Source organism: Protopterus annectens, chromosome 6.part1, assembly GCF_019279795.1.
Source record: "Protopterus annectens isolate FY-2018-M chromosome 6.part1, PAN1.0, whole genome shotgun sequence".
In the NCBI taxonomy this organism is placed as follows: Eukaryota; Metazoa; Chordata; order Ceratodontiformes; family Protopteridae; genus Protopterus; species Protopterus annectens.
The window spans coordinates 94300403-94315225 of NC_056738.1; the positions used below are offsets into that span (position 1 = coordinate 94300403).

At 45.4% G+C, this 14823-nt stretch overlaps 1 protein-coding gene across 4 annotated transcripts in view; it reads left to right on the forward strand.

Moving 5' to 3' along the window:
* DYNC1I2 (dynein cytoplasmic 1 intermediate chain 2) overlaps positions 1-14823 on the forward strand; it is a 1851236-nt gene that overhangs the window by 574086 nt on the left and 1262327 nt on the right. The window lies entirely within an intron of this gene.

Here is a 14823-nt window from a genome sequence, read left to right on the forward strand (position 1 = left end):
AAAACTTGGTCTAGTTTTGAACATACATCTGTAAGTAACCATGGTTTGGTGGGTTACTAAATTTGGTTCAGAAGGAAGAAAATGGTGGCAGTTTTGTACCAGAACAACACAAAGGAATGAAACAGTTGTCATGCACACATCCCTTAAGACTGAAGAGTGAAGTATTGACTTGTTAGCTGCTTTTCAGTCTTAACCAGCATCCTTCACATATATCTTGTTAGATGCACATGCACGGTACGTAACTGCAAGATAGTATTGGCTAAATAGAGTGCTTTTGATGCCCGATGTCAATGTTAATTTCTTCTCTTTGTAGCTTGTTTTCTGTGGCTATTGAGAAGTTCAAGGATGTTGTAAAAATGTTGCATTCTGTCATATGTGCAGTTTAACAGAGTAACTGACTTGCATGTTCTTTGTAGCAGAGTATTAACAAGATTTGGTTTTGGAAATTATAGCAAATTTTGGACAAGACTACTTTTTTAGTAGGGGTAAGTAATTAGTAGCGTTATTCACTTTAAGACTATTCTATTTGTTTTAACAATAATTAAATATAGTAAACAAAACTGTTGATACTAGTGATCACAGAGTTTTTTTTGTAGCTTCAGGCAGTAACACTTTACTTGGTGGTCATTGCATTAAATTTTTAGTATTAAAAATAGACTGATAAAGCAAAGCACTGTGAGAGTAGTGAACTGACTTTACAATATTTAATTATGGACACTGTTCATTTGAAGACCTACATTCATATAATTAAAAAAAATAGATGAAAAAAATACAGTGACAGTAGTGCACATTGTAGTCACTTTATTTGCGGTATACAACAGGATTCTGTAAGTTCTGTCTTATTTACTTGATCACTGAATTATTACTAATCTCTTTCAGCCATGAAACAGAAACAAAGCAAATAAATACATAGAGTAAGGCAGAAGGGCAGTAGTCGCAAACTGAAGCACAGGGTAAAGTATGTTTGTGCAGGATAAAGTAAAGTCTGCCTGCAAACAACTAAACATACTAATTTATACCACATTAAATTAGAATTCATGACTAGTTCAACATTTATACACTCATATGTGCAGGAACACACACAAATTTGCATTTGTAGAATGAAATATGTAATTTATGTATATGTGTATATAGATACACACACACTCACACACACATATTATATACTGCATTGAGATATGTTTGGATTTATCAGCATTAAATCCCCTGTTACTGCATATTTCACTGTAACAGTGTTGTTTCTTTATTCAGTTTGAGATACAGGTATTTTTATCAGTTGCTTGTTTTGTTAGCTAAAGTAAGAGCAGTGCTATCTATATTATGTACCATTTGTTTAGAATTTTCACATACAGAAAGTCTAGTTTTAGATTTAGGTAAATCAGATTATTTAATATTTGGTTATACAAAGTAGCATAGCTAGGGTAGGATGAGAAGGGCAACTGCCCTGGGTGCAAAGTGTTGGGGGCGCGATCAGCAAATCTTGATCTTTCTTTAATTCAGTACTGGCTTTTAAAAGCTGATACTCTGTTTGTAGTCAAACCTGGAGCACTGTAGTGCTCCATATGTGGTCTAAACTGTTGCAGCTGCTTGCTACATTATAGCAAGCAATTTGCTATAGTTTAAAAATTAAAAAAAAAAAAAAACGTATTTTTTTTACTAAAACCTAAGTGCAGTAATTCTCCATACAGGCAGCATATGAACTGTAGCAGCTGCTTGCTATATTTGTAGCAAGCAGTTTGCCACACACTGAAAACAAGATTTTTTTTTAAATTAAAACGAGTGCCATGGCGTTTTGTGTAGACAGGGTATAAACTGTAGCAAGCAGTTTGCTACAGTTTAAAAAGACAATATTTTTAAATCTAAAACTTGAGTACTGTAGCACTTTGTGCAGGCAGGGAGGGTATAAACTGTAGCAAATGTTTTCTACAATGGATGTAAGATAAATGTTTTTTTTTTTCTTTGCAGCCTTTTCTTGAATCAAGAAACTGTATGGTGTGCTAGGATTTTCTAGAAGAAGGATTTAGGGCAGTACACAGAAATAGGACCTGAAATGGCTGGCTGGGGGGGGGGTGTAGGTGTAGGTGTTGTGCATCTGGCCACCTGGTAAAAGACCAGGGGAGGGAGGCATAGTTCTAACTGTAATAAGTCAATCACTTACAATGTAGAGATCAGCTTACTACAGTAAAGTGTTTTTTGCTCTTCACTTGAACATTGGCGGATCTAGGAATTTGCAAAGGGGGGTGGAGTCTGATTAGTTGACTACTGGGGAGTGGGAAAGTGGAACACTGGGTTTAGTGTTTGTGGAAAGATGAGCTTAAGAAGCTCTAACATCAGCTTGGTAAAACCAGTTTTTGAGCATTTTGGTTTTTGCACTGGAAAAAATTCCCAGGGGAGTGGTTATCAGTTATGCAGAGACTATGCTACAGACATAATGCATGGTCACATAACAAAATATGTATGAACAAATGGAATGAGTACTGGAATATTTTTATTTATCATACCCAGACAATGACTACAGGATTTCAATGGTTACTGTTGCATCTAAAATGTTAAACAACATTATGGTTACGTTCTCTAGATTTATCCTTGTATTTCCAAATGCAATTGGCTTGTTAAAGGATCACAGTTCTGTGTCGTTAATCTATTACATTATCCATTTTTTTTACATTCTTTTTTATCTATTTTAATTTCTCTATTGTATCAAATGCTACTTTCAGTGGTTTGAGGTTTTGAATGTTATCAGTGTAATTGATAGTTGCATGTTCTAACACTATTTAATGGATTTATAAAGGCATTTCTGCAGAAAAAAAATTGTTTAAATGAATGAATATATGACCTTGGCAGAAAATACAAAGAAGCCATTGTTTAGAAAACCCTGTTTATAAAAACCACCCACATGAAAGGACTGGTGACTAATTCAGTAGTTGGATCCATAGCACTTGGCCCACTCATGGCTTCTACCTCCTGCTTCTTAGTGCTTAGAAACTGGGAAGATGCTAACACTCCATACTTACAACTAAATAATAATGCAGAGTCTCCAGTTATTAGCATATAGGTATGGTATATATACAAGTCTTGAGATGGTGTTTTTATTTCTCTTGGTAACCTTGTACATTCTAATAAAGTTAGTGATGCCATTGACTTTCCAGATCAGTAAATGCAATTCAGTTGGCTCTCTTTTGTTCTCTTGCCAACATTAGTAGACACCATTTTATGGGGATTCAGATTTTTAAACAAGCTAGCCCTCTAGCCAATCAAGTAAAGGCACAATAAGACTTATAACAGCAATTCCCAGCTCAGAAGGGTGCAGACTAGCCTCTCCTGCCACAACAGTCTAGAACACAAACCTTCCTAATATAAAATAATTAGTTTGGAGCCCAAGTGCTTAAATCAGAACAAATATACTTAGAATAACAGATACAATAAGCCTTCACCAGCACCAGCTCAGAAGAGTGGATGCTACTCTCTCCTTCTACAAGAATGTAGACTACAAACCTTCTTAATGTAAAATAACTGATTTGGAACCCAATTGCTTAAATCAGAACTAAGAGTATTAGAATAACAGTTACAGTGTAATAGTGCTACTAACAAGCAGTAATAAATGCAGCAGATTAAATGCAACTGAGCACTTTAAGAACATTCAGCAAAAAGCTAAATATAGGTAGAAGAACAAATACAGTAAAAGCAGCTGAATAAAGTAGATTTTATTTAGTAAGTGGGAAGGTAGGAAACAGAAGATAATTCAAGTTTAAGAGACTGAGAGGGAGGCCCTTCCCAGTTGATCTCTCAGTGCTCAGTAGAATGAGCTGATGTGAAGAGACTGGGAGGAATGTCCAAAGTCAGAGTTATATTAGGGATGGGCAACTCAAAAGACACCAAGTCTAAAAACACAACAGGAATAAAGCAGATGGGTGGGAAAAATCAAATGCAGACAGAGATCTGCAATAGTCAAGCAGAGAACAGCAAGTCATACAGCACTACAGCTAAATAAAGATGCCACTAAATATCTGTAGTAAGTGAGGAATGTTATTTCTCAGCTACTCCCACTAATTAGCTGGATGTTATTTACTGTATGCAAAATATTTTTTTCTAACTGAGCCCAGCCAAGACCTGTTAAAACTTCAAAAAAGGACAAAAAGAAAACTTAAAACAAAATGTAGTGTATGAAAAATATATAAATAACTCCAAGCCAAAACCAAATGCAGACAGAGATCAGCAATAGTCAGGTAGAGAACAGCAAGTCACATGGCACTACAGCTGAATAAGCTGCTAAAGTTCAAATAAATGCTAGACAGCATTCAGTATCTTCTAAGCTTACTGTGAACATTAAATTAAGTTTATTGAAAGAAAAAGGTGCTGAAGAGTGTTACATTTATGCAGCCAGTAACTTTTCATACAGAAATGCTTACAGGTTGTTATTATTGCCAGATTTAGCCTTTGCAGTTCCAACAAACCTAGCTGTTGCTTAACTTTACTGATGCCGTGACTTGTTAATCAAGTTGCGCAGTTCAAATTAGTAATGTGTTATCTGCTAAGTGTTGAGTGAGTGATTGTTAAAATGTATGTGGAAGGAACTCTAGTAAAGTAAACATTGAACCAAATGTCACTCAGCATGCATCTGGCCAAACACCTAAATGCAAGGACTGGTTTGTTTGCCTGGAGCCACAGTTAACTTGAGCTACTATGATGAGCTAAGTCTTTAGTGAGTCAGCACACATTTGAACAGAAAGCCAGTGGACTGCTGCCCTTTGCTTATCTTGTGTCCAGACCAGTGTTTAAAAATGGAAGTGATGATCAGACTAGAAGTACAGAAACAGTTAAATGCATTAGTTGTACAGCAGCTTGCAATATGGTCTTTGCTCCCCTAACAGGGGACAGGATTGTGCTAGTTGGGAAAAGGACCAACAAGCTAGTAAGTAGCCACTAACAGAACCAAGGGATAGCAGGGACGCAGAGTCTGTCAGCCATGAAGGTGTTATTTGTTAAGAATAAACAGTACTGTCCTAAGGCTATAAAGGCAGCTGTGCAAGGTAAAAGAAAAAAGCAAAAAAAAAATGTTGAGATGCGTTGTTTTTGAAGATGTTCAGTTTTTGCACAGTACTACAATTTTTCACAAAACAAGTATGCGTTGCCACAGGCATTTCGTATTGCAATTCTTAATTCACTCTAATGTGTACAGTATTGTGTATGTGTGAATTTATTACATAATGGAGATAAATGTGTGATTTGATTTAGGTTAATATAAAGTAACGCAGCGCCTTCAGCTAAGGATGTGCAACCGCTAGGGCAGCTTACAATAAGAATTTGGTAAAGCTTTGCTGGGCACAGCTAGTGATGGGTAGATTGATAAAAACTTCTACTGGTAAGACTGTAGTGTACATTACAGGATGGAACTCAGCTGCACTTGTTTCTGCTACACCAACCCAGTGGCTAGTACGTGCTGATTTGCAAATGGACAAACTAGCTAATATGATCTTTTTACTGGGGGGGGGGGGTGCTGTGCACCCAGAGACATTCCTAATTCTGCCTCTAAATTTCATTTTGTGCCTCTGACAAAATGGTGACTGCTAAAGTTGTTCCAGAATACCAGGCATTAGTCGTTACAGTTGCAGACATAAAATGCATAGTAATACAAAATTCTCATATGATATCAACTCAGATTATTTTGGTTTTGCCTCTGGCTGGGTGAAAACAAATGATGTTAAGTTGCCAATCTTGCCTTCATTCTTGCTGGATGGGTTCGGAGCCGATCCTCGGCTCCGACTCTGCCTATACTAAAGCTCGAGAGCTATTTCTACCGGCTCGAGGCTACCCTATATCCCACAATGCTAGGCGCTAACTACCCAGATCTCGTTTGCCGCTTCAGCTACGAGGTGCATTTCTTACCAGCTCTGCAGGTTGGATTTAATAATTCTTTAAATTTCTCTATTTTTAGTCAGTTTTTTCAGATAGTTCTTGTTAGTAACCATCCCATTAGCTCCCTTCTTAGCTTAACTTCCTTCCGGTCCCCTTTAATTCCTTAATTCCTAACCCCTTGTTTGGTTAAAAGGTTAGGCCTTTGGACCCATTCCCCCTTTCTTTAAATTGTCAGGTTAAATTGTTTGTGTGACTGACTTAGATTGTGCTAAGGGGTGTCTGTGTGTGGGTGTATTTTTGTCCTTTATTAGGATGTCGAAAGACACCAGGGTCTTAGGCTTCAAGAAGTGTGACTCGTGCTGTCAGAAAATGTCGCTGACAGATGGTCACACTTCTTGTGCTTATTGCCTGGGCCCTCTGCACCTGCAGGACTCTTGTTCTGTCCGTCATGCGTTTAGTCCAAGAGTCCTGCAGGAACGCAGAAATAAGTTAATTTTGAGAGGCTTATTAAAGCCTGAAAGTTCCCCGGCCAAGTCATCGTCGGGGAAGCCTTCGAAGCCTTCCAAGCCGTCGGCTCCGTGTTCAGAGCCTTCGACTGGGGGCGCTCTAACTGCTTCTACATCGGCTCCGGCCGGCGCCGATGTTTCTAAGACACAGTCTTCTTCATCGGCTCCGGCTGGAGTCGACGTTTCTCTAACGCAGTCTTCTACATCGGCTCGAGCCGGAGCCGATGTTTCTAGGACTCAATCGGCGCTGATAGTTATGTTGATGCCATCTGCCAGCCGTAAACGGTTCAGGTCTCCGTTTTTGGAATCTGTTCATTCGGCTCCGAGGTCTCCCTTACTATTGGAGTGGAGCCATCGATCCCATTCCTCTAGGTCTTCTAGGCTCTCGGACCATGACCTCGAGAGGGTAGTTAGTAGACTTCTTAAGTCTCAGGCACTAGCCCAGATGCTCCATAGCCCTTCTCAACAGACAGTGGCTATTCCCACTCCATCTTCGATTCCTCCTCCGACTCTTCCCTTGAGTTCGGAGCCGGAGCTTGTGGGAGCTGTGGCCGTTGACACGTCTGAGCCGATACCTCACCTTTCGGCTCCGGTCTCTTCCATGGTCCCATCCTTGGAGGGATCCGGGCGCATGGACTTCCTCGTCGGCTCAGAGAGGGCGAGTGGCATCGGACCCTTGTCTGACCCCGTTCTCCCTCTCGGAGCTTCGGCGCTGGTAAGTTCGGCCCTGACATCGGCTTCGGAGCCGTACCTCTCGGTGCCGGGAGGGATCCTTATCTCTTCGGAGCAGGGACCTTTTACCCTGCCTGATAGGGGCGCCTTTGAAGTCATGAGGAGCGTGCTGGCCCCTGTGCCTGCTCCACGGTCGGCTCCCTCAGCTCCTCCCTCTCTAGTGCCTGCTGCGGTCTCTACCCACCCTCTCATTCCTGACCGTAGAGATCCAACGCCTCAGGTTTCCCCATTGGGAATATCCTCCTCTTCCAAGGTTTCCCCTGATCCATCAGGAGAACCCCCTCGGAAGAGGAAATGTAAGAGGAAGCATGTGGACTCCCCTGAGTCCATTACATCGGATACCGACTTGGATGAGTCAGAAGGGTCCCCACGGTCCCCCTCTGAGGATGTCTTCTTTTCAGACATCCTTGAAATCCTTAAACAGAGGGGGGAACTGGTCTACCCTTAATACTTCCGAGGACGAGTCGGTTTACCTAGAGGCGTTTGGCTCTCGCCCTTCCACCTCCTGGGTGTCTCCGCCCTTTGACCCCCTTATGGAAGTGGTGGCGCGGAAGGCGTGGACGGCCCCTGATACTATGGAACCTACCCCATGGAGGCCTTCAAAATTCATAACAGCCCCTTTGGACAAACAGTTTTTAGCCAAGGGTGTCCCAGTTGATGCCATGGTGGTGGCTGCAGCCACTAAGAAGGAACTGGCTGATCCTTCAGTACCTGTCCATCCTCCTAACAAGGAGTCTAGGACTATGGATAGGTACAGCAAGCAGATGTTTTCTTCAGCGACCTTTGTCATGCGGTCGCTGAATTATCTGTGCCACTTCACCCGCCTTCAAAGAGACATGCTCAAAGAAGTGGGTGAGGCCCTACAGGATCCAACAGCTGTGGGGTCTCAAGACAAAATCAACTCTCAGCTGGCAACCCTGAATTCCATTATCAACTCCTCCATGCGGCTTATTTCCTACGTGGCCGATGGGGCGAGTAGGGCTGCAGGCACAGGCGTGGCCTTACAGCGTCACGCCTGGATGCGGCTTTGTAACTTTGCAGACCCCTTCAAGGCGTCCTTCACTAACTCCCCCTTTGACAGTTCAGCTCTGTTTGGACCTCAGGTGAAGGATACTTTGACCCGATGCGAGCAAGAAGGCAAGACTCTCTTTGCCGTGGGAGTCCGTTTTTCCACCTCGTCTAGACCATATCCTAAGGGTCAGAAGGGTGGGAAAATGTGGTTCCGTAAACCACAAGAGGTCGCGCCTGACGCAAGAGGTCAGTTCCCCTCTAGAGGCGGGGGGGGGGGACAATAACAGACGCCGCCCTAGGGGCAGAGGAGGTCCGCAAAATCAGGGTAGCAGAGAGTCTCTCTCTGACAAACCCTTCCAGCATCCCTGAGAAGCTGCCCGACTGTCCGCCTTCGGAGGCAGTCGGGGGAAGGTTATTACTGTACCCAGAAGCCTGGCTTTCAATCACCCAAGACAAATGGGTATGGTCGATTATATCCATGGGTTACAAAATTCCCTTTACCCGCACCCCAACTCAGCCAAAAGGGCCCCTTCCAGATGTTCCACCCAGTCTAAAGGAACAAGCAGTACTAGAAATATCAAAACTGCTAACAAAAAGAGCCATCCAGCCAGTCCCAGCAGACCAACAAGGATCCGGAATCTACTCCAAGTTCTTTTTCGTACCAAAAAAGACAGGGGACTGGAGACCACTATTGGATCTCAGCAGACTAAACAAGTCTGTAAGAAGAACGAAGTTCCGGATGGTCATGCTACAGTCCATTCTACCCTTTCTGGGTCAGGATGATTGGATGTGCTCAGTAGACCTTCAGGATGCGTACTACCACATCAAGATGCACAGGCACTCCAGGAGGTTTATCCGCTTCTGGCTGGGAGCCAGTCACTACCAGTTCAGGGCCCTGCCCTTTGGTCTCACTACAGCCCCCCGGGTGTTCACCAAATGCATGGCAGCGGTTACGGCTCATCTGAGGCATCAAGGATTCCAGGTGTTTCCATATCTAGATGACTGGCTCCTCACTGCCACCACCAGGCGTCAGCTTCTCCTCTCCAGAGGTTACACCATACATACTTGCAAAGGGCTAGGTATCTCCATAAATTTCGAAAAGTCTGCCTTGTCGCCTTGTCAGTCTATTACCTTCATAGGCGCCACCTTGGACAAAGCCCAGCTCTCCGCAAAACTAACCGAGCAAAGAGTTCTAGATATTCGCAGGCATGTTCACATCCTCCTTCAGAACAACAAAATCCAGGCCAGGTTTGTCCTGAAGGTATAAGATCTCATGGCAGCAGCCATTACACTACTTCCCCTAGCTCGCTTTCATATGCGGATCCTTCAGTGGATGCTTTTTTCCCAGTGGTCCTTTCAACAGCTTCCAATGTCACACAACATTGTAATAACCCTGTCTTGCAAGAAACACCTTTCTTGGTGGATGGTCTCCCCTCAAGTCCTTCAGGGCAGACCACTTGTTCCTTCTCCCCCGGTCGCCACGGTGACAACGGACGCCTCCCTGATCGGGTGGGGAGGGGGGCATTTTCAGGGCAGGACGGTCCAGGGCACATGGCAACCTTTCGAGTGCCACCTGCACATAAATGTCTTGGAGATGAGAGCTGTACTTTTATCGTTGCAAGCCCTTCAGGACTCTCTTCCCATCGGGACTATTGCAGTTCAGACGGACAATATGTCCGTAGTGTGGTACATCAACAAGCAGGGCGGAACCAAGTCCTATCCCTTATGTCAAGAGGCACTCAGACTTTGGCAGTGGGCGATCTCCTTTCAGCGGTTTCTGATAGCAACGCACATCCCCGGGAAGTCCAACATCATAGCGGACAGGTTGAGCAGAGCCATTCTCATGCCACACGAGTGGTCTCTCAAGCAAGCAGTAGTGGAAGAAATTTTTCAGAAATGGGGTCGACCTTGCTGCGATCTTTTTGCAACACCTCAAAACAGCAAGTGCCACGTCTTTTTCACTCTCTTCCCGGCCACCCCCCCAGAGATGTTCTAGTCCATGATTGGCCCTGGGGACTTCTGTATGCCTTTCCCCCCTTTCCATTAATCACTCAGTTGATTCAGAAAGCTACCGCTTTGAGAGCCACGATGATCCTCATTGCTCCTTACTGGCCTTGACAGATATGGTTTCCGTTCCTGCATCGTTACCTTTTGGGGCAGCCCTGGCATCTGGACCCAGTGCCAGATCTCTTGACCCATCAGTCGGGACAGCTGCACCACTCCCTCCAATCTCTCAACCTCACAGCTTGGTTGCTCCAATTCCAACCCTAGCCAGGCTTCCCCTTATTTCCCATTCTGTGCGTGACATCCTTTTAGCTTCCCTTAAGTCCTCTACCAGAAGGATTTATGCCAGCAAGTGGAAGCGTTTTTCCCTCTGGGCAGGAGCTAGAAATATGGATCCTTTTACTGCCCCTATCCAATCAGTCCTAGACTTCCTAGCCGAACTGTTTCACTCAGGGTCTTCTTCCTCCACCATCAGAGTACAGTTAGCGGCTATTTCTTAACCACCTTCTCTATAACAACCTACTTGCTAACAGTCAACATGGATTTAGACCTTCTCACAGTACCACTACTGCATTACTCTCCTTTACTAACGCTATCAACCATAACCGTAACAACACTAATCTATCATCTTCTATCTTCATAGATCTTTCAAAAGCCTTCGACATGGTTAATCATAAACTCCTTCTGCATATACTAAAATCTCTTTCAATTCATCCTTCTTCCTTATCCTGGTTTACATCTTACCTAGAAAACCGTCAGCAGGCAGTACTTTGGAAAAACTCATTATCTAATCTCCTTCCTATCTCTTTAGGTGTACCTCAAGGGTCTATCCTTGGCCCACTCCTATTTTCTATATTTATTAGCGACCTCCAGTCAGCTATTCCAAACACTACTTGCATACAATATGCAGACTATTCCACTATAATCTGCACTGCTTCCTCTCAGATTGAACTCCTGTCACTTACCCAAAAAGCTTTTTCCACTGTTGAACACTGGATGTTAAGTTGTCAATCTCGCCTTCATTCTTGCTTGATGGGTTCGGAGCCGATCCTCGGCTCCGACTCGGCACTTGCTAAGCTCGAGAGTCACTTTTACCAGCTCAAGGCAGCCCCATATCCCATGATGCAAGGCGGTAAGTACCCAGATCTCGTTTGCCGCTTCGCTGATGAGGTCCTCCTTTTACCAGCTCCTGGTAAGTGATTTATACATTACTGTTTTTGCCCCTTTTTCAATTTAAACTTTATTTTTAACAGTTTTAGGTTAGATTTAGTCCCTTTCTGACTAGAATTTCCCTCACTCCTTAATTTTTTTTTAGTCAGGCCTTCTCCCCTCCCATCCCCCCCCCCTGTTAGGGTGTGTGTGTGTATGTGAGAGGTTAGTGATTTCTTTTATTTTGGGATAATTGTTTCTTGGACTGTGTTGTGTGTGTGTTTTTTTACAACCATGTCTAAGGAAAGGGACTCAGGCTTTAAGAAGTGTGACTCGTGCTGTCAGAAGATGTCTCTGACAGACGGTCACACTTCTTGCTTATACTGCCTGGGACCCCTCCACCTGCAGGACTCCTGTGCGATTTGTCATTCCTTTAGCCAGAGAGTCCTGCAGGAGAGGAGAAACAAGCTGATTTTGAGGGGCCTACTTAAACCGGAGGGCTCTCAGGCTAAGTCGGCTCCGAGCAAGACTTCCAAGTCTTCCAAGGCCCAGGCTTCTGTGTCTAAGCCTGCGGCCTCGGCTCCGACTCTTTCAGAGTCGAGATCGGCTCCGGCTGGAGCCGATCCTGGTTTGCACAAACCTTCAGCACCGATGGCTATCGGTGCCGATACTGGTTCGGTCACATCGGTGTTTGCTCCGATCGGTTCCGACCACCATGTGGCTCAGGCTTCGGTGTCGGCGCCGACCGGCTCCGACACCCTTACCTTTATGTCTGTATCAGCTCCGGCCGGAGCCGATGCATCGAGACCTTCTGTCGGTGCCGAAAAGTTGTCGGCTCCGACAGCATCCATGGTTTCGTCGGCTCTGATGGTTCCTTCGAGGAAGAGGTCCAGGTCCCTTTCCTTGGAACCGATACTCTCGGCTCCGGCATCTCCTCTCCTCTCGGAACGGAGCCATCGGAGCCGATCATCCAGGTCATCCAGGCTTTCTGACCATGATTTAGAGAGGGTGGTCAGTAGATTATTAAAATCACAGGCACTGGCCCAGATGTTACATAGTCCGTCTCAACAGACGACTATTAGTCCACACCCCATTGCAGTTCCTCCTTCGACTCTACCCCAGAGTTTGGAGCTGGAGTCTTCGGGAATAGTTTCTGCTATGGCTGAGGGACAGATACCCCCCCTTCTGCTCCCTCAGCCTCTACTCTTATCTCCTCTTCGAGACCTTCCTTAGAGGGATTCGGTGGTCGGCCTTCCCTGGTCTCCTCCGAGGGGGTGAGTGGCATCGGACCCTTGTCCGACCCCACTCTTCCCCTTGGAGCCTCGGCCTTGGTGAGCTCGGCTCCGACATCTGCCTCGGAGCCTTCCCTTTCGGTGGGCCCTGGAGTTCCTGGTTTTTCGGAACGGGTTCTCTTGGACCTCCCTGGGAGGGGAGCCTTCGAGGTGATCAAGAGTGTGCTGGCCACTGGACTCAGCCAGCAGTCTGTTCCCTTAGCTCCTCCCTCTACGGTGCCTGTCGATATCTCTGCCATCTCTCTTGCTCCCGGACCCAAAGATCCTCCGCCTCAGGTTTCCCCACTGGGAAGAACCCCCTCTTCTGAGGATTCTCCTGATCAGTCAGGGGATCCCCCGCGCAAGAGGACCTGTAAGAGGAAACACGTAGACTCCCCCGAGTCTATTACTTCAGATACCGACTTCGGAGGGATCCCCAAGATCCCCCTCTGAGGATGTCTCCTTTTCAGACATCCTAGAACTCCTTAAACAGAGGGGAAACTGGCCCTCCAATAATCCCTCTGAGGATGAGTCAGTATACCTGGAGGCGTTTGGATCTCGGCCCTCCACCTCCTGGGTGTCTCCGCCTTTCGACCCGCTTATGCAGGTTATTGCTCGAAAGGCTTGGGCTGCTCCTGACTCTGTAGAGCCAGTTCCTAGGAGGCCTTCTAAATTTATTACTGCCCCTTCGGACAAGCAATTTCTCACGAAAGGTGTCCCTGCTGATGCTATGGTGGTGGCGGCTGCCACTAAGAAGGAACTTGCAGATCCTTCCGTACCTGTCCATCCTCCTAATAAGGACTCTAGGACCATGGATAGGTATGGTAAGTGGATGTTCTCTTCAGCGACCTTTGCTATGCGTTCGCTGAACTACCTATGTCACTTAACGAGACTCCAGAGGGATATCCTTAAGGAGCTAGGTGAAGTAGTACAGGATCCCACAGCTGCAGGGGCTCAAGAAAAAATTGCTTCGCAGCTAGGAACCCTTAATTCTATTGCTAACTCCTCCATGCGACTGATATCATATGCAGCAGATGGAGCGAGTAGGGCCAGAGGTACAGGTGTGGCTCTTAGACGCCAAGCCTGGATGCGGCTCTGTAATTTTGCAGATCCCTTTAAGGCGTCCTTCACAAACTCTCCCTTTGATGGGTCAGCTTTATTTGGCCCTCAAGTGAAGGAAACGTTGACCAGGTGTGAGCAGGACGGCAAGACTCTTTCTGCCGTAGGGGTCTGTTTTTCCACCCCTTCTAGACCTTACCCTAAAGGACAGAAGGGTGGCAAAATGTGGTTCCGCAAATCCCAAGGAGTCACGCCGGATTCACGTGGTCAGTTTACCCCTAGAGGCAGAGGGGTAACAATAACAGACGCTCTAGAGGCAGGGGGGGTCCACAAAACCAGGGAAGCAGAGATCCTCTCTCTGACAAGCCCTTTCAGCATCCCTGAGATGTTGCCCGACTGTCCATCCTTGGAGGCAGTCGGGGGAAGACTATCGCTGTACCCAGAAGCCTGGCTTTCCCTAACTCAAGACAGATGGGTACAGTCGATCATATCCGAGGGTTACAAAATTCCTTTCGAGGAAACTCCCTTCTCACACTCAAATTCCCTTCCAGATGTACCACCCGGTCTAAGGGAAATTGCAGAGTTAGAAATTTTAAAACTTCTGCAAAAAAGAGCCATTCAGCCAGTTACAACAGATCATTCAGAGCCCGGAATCTACTCAAGGTTCTTTTTGGTCCCCAAAAAGACGGGAGACTGGAGACCAATATTGGATCTCAGCAGACACAACAAGTCTGTGAGGAAGACAAGATTCCGAATGGTCACACTTCAGTCAATTCTGCCCTTCTTACAGAAGGACAACTGGATGTGCTCAATAGATCTTCAGGATGCGTACTATCACATCAAAATTCACAGACGCTCCAGAAGGTTTCTCCACTTTCGGCTGGGGTCCAGTCATTTCCAGTTCAGAGCCCTGCCCTTTGGTCTTACTACAGCCCCCAGAGTGTTCACCAAATGTATGGCAGTGGTCACGGCTCACCTGAGACGTCAAGGATTCCAGGTGTTTCCGTATCTCAACGACTGGCTCCTTTCAGCCACCACCAGGCATCAGCTTCTTCAAGCCAGGGATTACACAATAAATCTTTGCACTCAATTGGGCATCTCGATCAACTACGGAAAATCCTCCTTATTGCCCTGCCAGTCTATTACTTTCATAGGCGCAAACTTAAACACTATTCGGATGTCAGCTACCCTCACAGACCAAAGAATCTCAGATATACAAGGTCACGTGAGAATCA